Here is a 12,642-nt window from a genome sequence, read left to right on the forward strand (position 1 = left end):
GAGCGGAGAGTGGTCCGAAATTCCTCTTGCGAGCAATTCAGCGTCAAGCAGCCGGTGATTTATGTTGCGGGGGATAAAGGCATAATCGATCCTGGAGAACGATTTGTGGACGCCCGAATAGAAGGAAAAGCCAGCCACGTCGTTATGAAGCGAATGCCATGTGTCCGTCAGTCCCAAGGCCTCGGCGAACTCGGCGAGTGGTGTGGAGGTGGGGCGGATTCCAGATCTCCTATAAGATCTATCGGCTGCGGTGTCCATTACTTCATTTAAGGCCCCCCAATCACCCACGTATCAGCCTCTTCTTCCAGGAGCAAGCTCTGTAGTTCGGAGAGTAGTTCTTTCGCCAGCGTGGGGGGGGGCATAGATTGCTGCCAGGCCCCATTTCTCGCCCCAAATATCAGCTAGCAACAGTACATAGCGGCCCCGGGGGTCGGTCCTGATCATCCTTACCTGGAGGGGAACTCGTTTGTGGACGAGTATCGTGCCCCTGGCACCTTTCGTGAATCCGGCATGGTAGGTATGCAAATAATCGGATCTTTTGAAAAAGTTGGCGTTTGTGCCTATCAAGTGCGTTTCATTTAGGAGGACAATGTCTGGCGAGTGTCGGTTTAGATACTGGAGCACCAATCTTCGCTTTATGCTGGAGCCAAGGTCATTGACGTTCCCATGTGTAGTTCTCGACACGCCACAGGAGGAAGCTGTGTTGGAATTCCAAGGTGTGCCCTTGATGAAGAACATCCAGCACCCATTTGTCTGGGTGATGACCTTCCACCGATTGAAAAAGTTTGCTAGCCGGCCTCCCACTGGGGCGTGAAAGTGGGGGCCTAGATCCAAGGCCAGCTAAGGTCTGTATGGGCAATTGCGGGCGACGTCGACACAGGCCTTCGCTGCCCTAGGTCTGTGAGCGGCCTCTTATGCTTCCTGGGTCATGGAGCGTGATGGCTGACTATAGGGGATAGTGTACCTCTTGGAGGATCTACTGGACTTTACTCTTGAGGAGTGAAAGGATGACTATCTCCTCAGCTGCAGCGTCACCAGCGAGCGTGCCGTCTCTGCATCATTTTTTAAATCCGTTTGAGCATCTCATCCACCGCCTTACCAAACAAATTGTCCTCATCAAAGGGCATGTCCACTACCTTGGACTGCACATCGGCCCTGGTGCCAGAGGGTCACCCCATTGTCCTTCTGTCAGAATACGGCGTCTGCTATGTCCAGCGCCACTGGACGAAGCTTCCTCGCCCTCCTGGAACAGGGCCAGAGCTTTGGGATTCTTGTTGTCTGGCAGGAAGTCCAATATTGGTCCGAGTTTATACCAAAGCTCCCTATCGTAGAGCAACAGGATGGCGAGGGCATTGGCGGCTTTGACTGTGGGAGCCACGTTGTAAATGATGCATTTGTCCACCACATCTAACTTCTTTCCTTCCTGATCTGGGGGAACCATGGAAGATGACGATGGGATGGACTAGTGTAACCTGCGGCAGCCAACACCACCAAGTCCGGAGAAGGCTGTGACCTCGGCACCTGGGGGCGGAGTTTGGGATCCTGTACTTCTTCTCCAGTCTCTCTCCCTTGGAGGGTGTGGTACTTGACATCTTCATGAGAGCCAAACCTTCCTCCTAGATGTCGTCTACAATGGAACCGACATGACAGTCTTCTTCGAGGACTTACGCCGTCCAAAAAGAAACCCCTGTTTCTTCTGCTCCTGTGGCACTAGACTGAAGAGCTTGGATGCTCTCAAGATCATGCCATGGAATGAGCCAATCTCGTCTGGCGTCTTCTCCCTGGAGGGCTTGTTGGTGCCCACAGGTTCCTCATCAGCAGGGATATAGTCCTCATACTCTTCTGTATGGGTATACGTAGTATCTGTATCCGTAGCAGTGTTACTACGTGGCAGCTACTCTTCCACTGGTGCCAAGACCTTTCGGGCGGTGTCGGCTGGTGTTTTGGCCTGGTAGGGCTAGGCAGGCGCACTGGCCTGGCAGGACTCCTGGCCAGAGCCCTAGGAGGACTGTGGATTGGGCCCAGCACCGGGGCAGCAGGCAGTCTCTGTTGGAGTTCTGACACCAAGGTGTGAAGGGTGGTGAGGATGTCTAGCAACATGTCCCTAAGCGCTGGCTGAGGTGCGAATGGTGCAACTGGAAATGGATCATGGCTGAAATGCCTTGGAGGGGCGAACAGCTGATCTGGCGTCTGGCGTGGAGATCCCTCCTGGGACATGGGCCTAAGTAGTAACCCTCAGGTAGATACTCATCCTCAGAGCTACTATAAATGCCAGGGTATTTCCTCTGGGAAACCCCAAGGACTGGTGGAGACAGGCACACAGGGCTGTCACAGCTCAGAAGGCAGTTACAACGCCTCATGCCCGTATTACGGACACAAGGATGCACATGCCAATCATGGTTGTTAAAAGCAAGTTTTTTCTGGCCGTTCGGCAAGGGAAATGGTGCTTCTCTGCCCCGTTCCTCTGGCGTTGGAGATTGCCATGGAAACAGGCTACGGCAGTGGCTGTTGCCAAAGAGACTTTTCCATGGCTTCCCCGTTCCACTAGCATCATGTGATCCAGGTCACCAATGAACAGCCAGAGCCTTGTTCTCGGCAAGGACTCATAAGCGTCATCAACCCGCCGAACGCTGCTTCTGTTTGAAGTTAGCTCCTGGCTATCCTCGAAGTTCTGTCTTCTATCCCATGTATCCTGACTTCTGTTCTTGGAACTACTGTGCACCGACCCCTGCCTGCGCTTACACAGACCACCTCTGCCTTATGTCTTGGTCTTGATTCTTCTCTAACTCCTGTGTGCCGACCACTGCTTTCGCTTACACAGATTGCCTCTGCCTTATGTCTCGATTTCTCTTGGAACTGATGGATACCGACCACTGCCTGCGCTTACCCAGAGTAACCCTGTCTTACACCTAGATTCTGCGCTTATTCGGATCGCCTCTGCCTTACCCCTGGTTTTTCTGGAACTATTGGCATTGACCTATGTGCACCTCAGAACGCTTTGCAGCCAGTGCACCTTACCGACTCTAGTGCGCCTCTCATGCCGCATGGGTCAAGTCTTCCTATAATAACCTACCTATTAATTATTTTTTCTGTCGTCGTGTTCTTCATCACGCATTCTTTTACTCCCGACCTTGCTAAAGAACGGTAAGAAATGTACTGTTTCCCACAATTATGCTGTAGCTCTGCTCTCCAAATAGTCTTCCCTGCATATAGCAACCTCCCTTGTCTTGTTCTTGTAGGTATAAGACCACTCAGCCCGCTCGAATACCGTCTTCTGTAGGAGGGAGGGGAAACAGGTGGCTATACCTCGCCACATACTCTTAGTTTGTCTTTGATTCTTTAACATCTATTGACATGTGGATTTTTTCCTTTCAGCCGGTATTGTGGCAGCGTGTTCTCCCCGCTCTTTTAGGTGATCAGTCATTTTTTCTGCCTTTTGCTCATTCAGCAAAGGGGTATATCAAAGAAAAGAGTTTTCCCTCCAGAGAGGAGGCTCGGGTTCTGACAAACCCCAGCTCTACAATCAAGTCTGAAGAGTAGGATTCCGAACCTTGCATCATCGCTTCAACCATTCACCAGATCTGTGAGTAACAGGGGCTCGGAAGGATGTCTGTCGGAGGCAGCAAATCCCTCAACCTACCCGAATCCTTTGGGAATGAGGTGATGATGGGCACCTGCAAAGTAAGCTTCATCCCTGCTAAAGTCGTGGTCGGTACAGCTGCAGGCGGGGGACGTGGAGACAGAGCCACACTTCTTGTAGTATTTGTCATGACCGTAGCAACGTCGGTCGTCACCAGACTCTTCAGCGATGATGTATTGGTGGCCTTCAACGAGATGGTTGCAGGTGTATTCATCGATGGAGTCGTGGTCGTCGAAGAGGGCATTGGGCAACGAGGCGGAAGTCTTCGCAGGCAGTGGACTTTGTAGACTATGGTGTCATCAACAGGGTCTTTGCCACAGCTGACAAAGACGAGGAAGTCGCTGACTGTTCTCCAGCTTGCTTCTCCTTCGAAGACTTGTCCTTGGAAGAGGACATGTGTTTGGAGGGGGTCAGGGACTTCCTTGCAGAAGGCACCCCACTAACCGGCAGGATCACCGTAGACGACAGACAGGAAGCATGCCCTTCCTGAACCAGATGCTGCAGCAACTGAGACATTTGTGGGGTCAGCTCAGTGGCGCATTACCTTCTTTTGGATCCCCTGGAGCATGCTCAAAGGACCTCAATGTCTTTTTCTCAGAGGGACCACCGTCACGGGTCCGGCCGGTCCTTGAGGCATGACTGCACCTGGGGACCATCTCAGAGGCCTTCTCCTTATTGAGCTAAGCAACAAACCTGCGATAGCGATCCTGCAGAACCCACAGCAGATCTCACATTAGTCTTCATCGTGGTCCAATACAGGCACTTGAGGTGACTATCCTCGACATAAATGTTCTTCAGGCCTCATTTCTCGCAGGGCCTGAGGAGACTTCTCTTGCCCACGTTGGACATCGTCGAGGTCCCCCGAATCTTGGAGCGAAGTCCTGACAATGGAACTCTATCTTCGCCGACAACTGGTCCACGCTGCTGGTAGTCAGCCGTGACTTTCGACTATGAAAATCCAAAGCTATCAAAAAACAATCAAAAAATCATAACTCTCGATGAGCAATGTGAGAGGACTCCCAACAGTGAAACGTGCAGTAAAAATCTGAAGATGGCCACCAGGGGTGGAGCTTAGGGAGATGACTCATTGGCTGGGGGTAGTATGATCCAAAAGACAGTGATTGGTTATAGAGAAGACAAGCAGTTTTCAGATTAAAGCAAAACTGCTTTCTTTTTTATTGAGAATTCCCAGCCTGACAGCAGGGAATATTGATGAACCATGAAGCCATGCCAGAATCCATGCTGGAGAAGGGCATAGCTCTACCTTTCCCTTGCATTACCTTCCCCTCCCCATGGTGGGATTGGGAGAGAGACCAGTAAGAACTTTACTTAATGTGACGAAACTGAGGATGTTGTCACTTCTCCCCTAGGGGAAGAACTTTCCCAGGGGGGCAGGGTGGTGCGTCCACAGTACAATAATCCCACTGGGGGCGGTGTACAGTAGGAGGTTCACCTGAGAAAGGAAGCCCCTTATGGGACTCGGGGCGATTATTTTCAGGAGAGACAGTACAACCCTGCTGAAAGTCCTTCAACCTCTTTTCAGGAGTTACATTTTCCTCCCATCTACCCTGATAAGACCGAGATGTTGTTCCGTGAAACCAATCCGACTAGTTCAGTTAATGCAGTGTAAAAAGCTAAACAATATTGAAGTTGACCCGATATATCTAAAACCATGTGCTGAGAAGAGGTAGAGGACTGCGAGGCTAAAGATCACTCGAGTACAGGTAAACCGAAGCGAGCAGCCTAGTTCAACAGATTGGATTTATTTATTTTATTTATTTATTGCGTTTTTATAATGCACCTATACACAATGTGTTTCAAAGTGCAACAAGGCAAGGGTTGGGGAAACAGGGATGATCAAACAAAAACGGTCCTACTAGGAGGGTTAAGCAAGTGCCCACGGCTGCTAAGTGGACAAAGCCCAGCGAGTGCATGGGCAGAATGGGGGGAGGAGGAAAATAATAGAAGGGTATTGAGAAGCTTCCAAAACGTAAGAAGACCCGGTCCACGTCTGAGAGGGTGGCACCTCTGTAGGAGAGAGATCTACCCCCTACTCTCTTCTTGGAGAAGAGTCTGATCTGCAGAGAGTTGGAGGGAGAAGACCGAAGGGCTCTAGCGGGATGTATTTAGGGGGAGAGAGATTTGGATGTAGCAGGGTCCCTAGCCCCAGAAAGCCTTGCTAATGATGGAGAGGGTTTGGAACTTGATCCGCACAGTAACCAGGAGCCAGTGGAGGGATTTTAGGGCTGGAGAGATGCAGTCCCTGGGCTTGAGGCCGAGGATAAGTCTTGCAGTCTTATTCAGGATTAGTTAGAGGGGGCAAAGAGGAGTTAGTTAGGTTGAGGAAGAGGCTGTTACAGTAGTCCAGCCTAGAGAGGACCAGAGCTCTGGAGACATTTAGTTTCTGGGGGAAGGTGAGGAAAGGAAGAATGCCTCTGAGGAGGTGCAGCTGAAAGTGGGCCTTCTTGGCAAGGTCAGCGATGTGAGGAGAGAAGTAGAGAGAGGAGTCGAAGATGACAACAATGTTTCTTGCTTCACACGAGTGTGAGGAGAGGGAGCCCACGGAGGGCAGCCAGAGTGTAGGAGAGAAGGAGGGAGCTGGAGTCCCAATGAGAATGATCTCAGTCTTACTGGCATTAAGGCAGAGATTGTTGGCAGAGCACCATGCCTGAATAGCAGACAGTCAGGAATAAGAGAGGAAGAAGAGGGAAGCCTGAAGGAAAGTTGCAGGTCGTCTGCGTAACACAAAGTTGGGAGAGAAGGCAGAGATCAAGTGGGCTAGGGGGGAAAAGGTAGATGTTGAAAAGCCAAGGTGAGAGGATAGAATGGAGAGTGAGATGGAGCAGAGAAAAGGTCCCAGTTGTACATGGGAAGGTCATTCAGAGAGGAAGGAGGTCAGCTAGTCCAGAGCCAGGTCCGTGATGTCAAAGGTAACAGAGCCGGTTTATGAGGGTGGCATGATCGACCGTAACAAAGGCAGAGGAAAGTACAAGAAGGATGAGAACGGAAGGAGAGTTGGAATCGTGATTAGAGAGAAAGTCTTCATGTGCGTTCAGGAGTGCAGTTTCCGTGCCTCTGGTAGCTGTGAAGACAGACCGGTGGGCATGAAGACAACCAACAGATTCAGTGTGGTGGATAAGATGGGAGATGGTCAGCTTCTCCAAGAGTTTGCCCAGGAAGGGAGTAATGGAGATAGGGCGTTAGTTAGCCGGACAGTAGGGATCGGCAGAAGGCTTTTTGAGGAGACGGTGCACAAGGGAGTGATGGGAAGGATCCAGTGGCAAAGGAGAGATTGTAGAAATCAGCCAAGGTTGGAGCAAGGGAGACAATGTTGTCCTTTATAGTTATGAAGGAGCAGGGGAGCAGTTGTTTGGATGAGCCGACTTGTCTAGAAACCTCATTAAGTTATATGGGAGAGAAAGAGGATAATAGGAGGGGAGGGTGGCCACGGGAGGCTTGAGAGCTTGTGAAGGAGAAGAGTGTGGTGTAGAGGAGAGAGAGGACTGGATGTCCTAAATGTAAGTAATTAAGTGAGAGGGCAGAGGAAAAATGGAGACTGCAGTAGAATTGGCGAGTTCTGCTGTTTTGTTAGTGGCCCCAGAGAAGCAGGCTTGGATATAGGCCCTCTTCCTCGAGCAGATGGAAAGTCTCTTTCCTTTGGAGCAGGGCAGCAAGCCAGTTTGTCAGATGATGTGCTCGAAGCCTGCCACTTCTGGTCTGCTGCTCTGCACTTGATTTTCAGAGACGCCAGGTCGGAGTGATACCAGAAATTGCACTTGGAGGCAGGTTTCAAGCGAATCCTCATGATTGGTTCAGAAGAACTCCCTATCCTAATGCAGGAGTTTAAATATAAAACAGCTGAGAGCCGAAGAAATGAAGCTGTCAGCTGGAGAGCAGAAGACAGAGACGTGATATAGACACAGGGACGAGACGCTGTGTGCTGGTAAAGGAGAGAGAACAGACGCAGCCTGGGAGCCGGCTATCCTGAAGCACACTTAGCGAATAGATGCAGGAGGGTCTTACTGTGTATCTACAAAACCACCAAGATGAGAGCCGAGCGCAAGGAGGACGCAGAACGCTGCGAACGAGAAACCAAAGCAAAAACAAACCCGACGGATACCGGAGCCTCAGAAAGGAATTTTACATCCCAGAACCGAGAGCGAAGGTACGCGGGCTGGTGGGAAGTAAAAGGAGGTCCGGGGAAGCTGGGACTGACACGGAAAGGACCGAAGAAGGGTCCCAGAACATTTTGGTCTAACACCCTGATCAGAGGGGTGGTTATCCCAAGCAATAATGAAAATATGGCAAAGTAATGCATGACAAGTAAATGCAAGATAAAAGAAACAGCTTGAAAGGAGAGTGAACTAGGCTATTGTGGATAGCCATTGTGATTCTTGGACCCACACCTAATTAAAATAATCAAGACTGAAAATGTGTTGTACTATTTTTCTTGGAAGATCCTTTGTATTTTATGAGAAGACACTTCAAGGACATGTGCCCCTTTTGAAGTTTAATTTACTTTAAACATTTATACTGCGCAGCCATAAACCCATGGGTGTGAGGGCGTGGACAAGACAGACAAGAACAATGAACAATAACTGTCCCAAGAGGCAGGAGATACAGAAAGGGCTTAAAGGCGAAGAGGAAGCAGGAGCTAATTAAAGAGCAGGGTCTTGAGCTCTTTTTTGAAGGTGCTCAATGAAGATGGATTTCTTTAGAGGAATGAAGCAATCCCTTACCATTGGCACATTATTTCTTGAACACTACTCTCTGAAACCCTTCAGTCTGAGGCTCTGTGCACCACACTTCAGGCCACTCCAAATGCACACTTTCAGTGGCATTACCGAATGATCATCCACTCTACAGGTCAGGGGATTTAGAGTTGTTAGAGCAGAAGCAACCAGCTTCCCGGTCATTGCAGCGAAACTATGTAACACCCTACTTCCGAGCCAGAGATCTGAGCAATCCTACTGGACCTTCCGTAAAAACCTGGCTCTTCAGCTAGTGGCCCTCCCCCACCTTGACTTGCTCTGTCCTTGTACATTCTATTGCCTGCAACTTTGTAACATGCCCTGCATTAGTAAATATGGGGTAAGAAATCCTAAATCACACACCTGGTCCTACAGGCTAAAGTTAGATCAACAAAACAGAACAGGATGGACCAGCAGAAGAGAGGGATTGTTCAAAGCAAAGTACGTTGTCTTTTTATAAATACTGACAACCAATTTGTTAAACAAAATAACAAATTCAGTTTTAATAAGAAACATACAAAAAAGTATTTTAAAATACATAAAATACATACATTTTTGTAGCAATGTACTTGTACCAAGACTAAATACAAAGAAAAAAAACACACAGCTCCCTATATTTTTCTACCATTCATTCACTTTCATACTATTTTTCATTCATACTAAATATCTATTCTCCTTCTAGCATCAATAGGCTAATCATTGCTGTTTACACAATGTTATACGGTTCAGATCTGTTGTCTCTTCAAAACATCTGTGGAAGTTTAATCTCACAGGCTTAAAGCGTCTAGATATGTTTTGGTGGTCTCTGGACTGTGCTTTCAGTCCTTCAATACAGCAACCTTCTTCAGGACCAAAAGGACAGGAGCCTGTCTATGTCCTGTCGAATGGGTATGGGAAGCCGTGATGCCTTCACTTAGTATTTGGCGAAGGTAGGTCAGATATATGATTTTAATCCATGGTCCTATGCAAGTCTTCAGTACCTTCAAAAGGGCCGACATTTGCCAGGAAGACAAAAATGTAAGGCATTGTCACCGCCTTTTGATTAGTTTTCTTTTTAATTCCTCTCTTGTAATCAGATATCTATCTTGACAGTGAAATATTCATCGATGATCCAAAGGGTATAGATGCTATTCGTCAGAGTATGCTGTACAAGACTTATTTATATTTCCATTTTCGCTTCCAATTATTTGTCTGGAATCTTGCCTTGATATTCCTAGCAACGCCTCAATTGTGTCATCTCGTTTTGTTTGCGCCCGCGGTCAGCACTCCATCTCGCGCAAGCATCCAAAAGGACTAGGACTTGTGCTCGGTTGTTTACATTTGCCTGCAACATTGTAACCTGTCCTGCAACCAGCGCCTTGATGCGCTGCTATAAATGTAAAAATAAATGACACTGTTTTTGAATCCTTTGGAAGCCTGACTGGCTATGAACATTTTTGTTGGCTGATGAACACTATTTTCCTTGAAGTGAGATCACCATTGTGCTAGTTTATAGAGGGACAGAAATAGGTTTTGGGGGACGTGACTGGGACAGACTTTTTAGTTTGGACATCCTGACTGTTTTCAGTAGTTCATTTAAGGCCGGCAACCCCCTCTTAGATTTAGTGATAGAGAGGCCTTTTTCACAATGTTTCATTATCAATAAAAGTTTAGATCTCAAAACATATCTCCATTGTGTTCAAGCCTTACTAATGGTAACGCACGTTACCTTGTTTTTCTATTTCTGGGATACTTATCTGAAACTGTTCACTTTGGCAACACGTGTTCGTGAATCACATAGTAAACCCTCCTGCATATTTTGGAAGTGGTCACCTTTAGGCACAAGACCCCAATTCCTAGCAGGATTGGATTAGGGATCTTACTCCACTTTTCCTTTTTTTTTTTTTAACCAATTTACTTGCCATTCTCCAAGTGGTTCTAAATTGCTATTTGATCTATATCTCACGTGCTTTACCATAACCCAGTTACTAAATTGTTGCTCTTAAACATTGCTTATTATTGCCTAACTGTTTTAAAGATAACATGTTGGTGTCCTGTTTGCAGAAACAGTGCATGTATATATGTAATAGTTGTGTGACAATAATTAACTGAGGTTTGCATGGCTTAGAGCGTATTTAGGGTCTACTAAATACTTGTATATGTGTGTACATCTCTCCTCTCTCGGTGCACTATAACAGGGTGGCATCTCAGAATTCACCCCCAGGTGTTCATTCTGAATATCCACCTTAACAGTTACATGTGACGAATCTGAGGCTGTCGTTCTTTTTCCCCTAGGGGGAAACATTTCCCATGGGGCCAGGGCCAGCGAGGTGCACCCACAGTACAATAATCCCCCTGGGGGTGGAGCACCAAGATAGGTTCACATGGGGAGCAAAGCCCTCCATGAAAATAGGGAATATTATTCTCAGGGAACGCAATACTCCACTGCCATGATAACCCCTGCCCTTTCTACAATACCCCCCCTTTGTAGGGAGAGTTTATATACTCTGTTGCAAGGTTTACCATCTTGATACACTTGACAAACCTGAAATATCCAAGAATCCTAAATATTTTACTTCAGAGGGGAAAACTAGTACTGGGAGGAAGAAGATAACAATGTGAGCTGTCTAGTTTATCTCGAAATGCCAAATGCCGGAATGGGACTGGAAGCAGCAAACCAACGCGATAGTTCAAACGGAACTCCGCTGTCAAACAGCTGAGAGACGAGCACCTGGGGAGGCAAGTCTGAGGGAGAGAAGCCTCCCGAGAACGAGCCTCGGGAGAACGGTTCTCCGAGGAGGCACAGTGGGTGCCTGCACCGGGCGGACAGAAAGAAACCGAACGGGAAGCCACGGAGCGAGGTAGAGGAAAGTCTGACAAAGGTCCACGTTGGAAGGACCGAGTTGGTTGCAGCCGCTAATTTCCTCGAGGCTACCCGGACTCCGGCAAACTACTTGCAAGGCAGGACGCACAGCAGGGAGAAGAGAGGCGCTGCAGACCCCACCGCCCTCCAGGAAGCTGCCGGAGCCTCAGTGAGCAACACAGAGACTGGGGAAACATTGGTACTGCTCAAGAAGAAGAGAACAGGTACCCAAGTTTACCAGAAGGTGTAGCTCGAGAGTGAATCTAAGGAAAGAGGAGGGTCTGGGTCCTGGAAGCGAATCAAAGACAGTTACTCACTTGGTAGGAGAGTGAACCAATGGGGGGGGGGTAACACCACTGCGCAAGTCTGGGACTCGTACCCATATCAGAAACCAAGGTCTAAAGTCAAGATGGTCTGGGATCCTGTGAAAGACATTTTTGGAGAATTACCCGGTTTGGCCAGGGAAGACACCAAACCACCTTTGTGAGCCTGGGTCTCGCACTCACATAGAAGATTTGAAACCAGGTTGACAAAGACCCTGGGAATAATAAAGTGAATTCTATACTAGGATATAAAGACTGGAAATATAAGAGACTTTACTTAATCTGTGATCCAGAATCATATCAGAAGACTAAATCAAGGGGAAAGGAGCGCCGCACCCCAGTCTTGGAACATTGTGTTTTTGAACATTTCATTTTAAACACTTTACTGCCAGCAAACCTGTGATCCTTTCTGTTTATTGATAACACCAGTAACACTGTTTCTTTGAGTAAATAATACCCTTGCACAGTTATCTCAGATTGTAAGTGTTAGGGACAGGTGTAGGTTTTTGAAAAAATGGTGACAGACAGTTTACTTTCAGACTTCCTGACATATTAATTAGTTTACTTTGAGGAAGCTTGGTGGGTGGGGGGTTGAACTTTCCTTTTGTGGAGTATTTTTGGTCTACCGTAAAACTGCAGAGGTCCACCTGGGTTGCTTGATGCATCAAATTGTAGCTCACAATAGGGTAGTTACATTTCTAAAACAGTATGACAACGAATACTTCTTATGTGCTACAACTGAGATACACAGAGGTTTGTAAACACCAACCTATGCCTAACATGCAGCAAACAGCAGGATCCTGGAAGCTCTCAAACACAATCCAGAGGAAACATTTGCTAGATATTTTCATTTTCTCTCTCGCTCTTTCTCTCTCTCTCTCTCTCGCTCTCTCGCTCTCTCGCTCTCTCTCTAAACTGACATTCTTGATTCAGATGTAGCCTCTATACAAACATAATATGCAAGTAGTTTAAAAAGAATCAGTGCGAGACTAAGAACTGACTTGTATTTCACACTTTTCTAAAAGCAAACAATTATGTTTATTAACCAGCTTTACGTGTTTAATCTAGGCAATGAGTCACAAATCT

General features: G+C 47.6%; 1 protein-coding gene across 1 annotated transcript in view; it reads right to left on the reverse strand.

Moving 5' to 3' along the window:
- Positions 1 to 12,642, reverse strand: part of POLR1A (RNA polymerase I subunit A) — a 1,786,762-nt gene that overhangs the window by 723,388 nt on the left and 1,050,732 nt on the right. The window lies entirely within an intron of this gene.

This window comes from Ambystoma mexicanum, chromosome 6q (genome assembly GCF_040938575.1).
Source record: "Ambystoma mexicanum isolate Mex_15411 chromosome 6q, UKY_AmexF1_1, whole genome shotgun sequence".
NCBI classification, from domain to species: Eukaryota; Metazoa; Chordata; class Amphibia; order Caudata; family Ambystomatidae; genus Ambystoma; species Ambystoma mexicanum.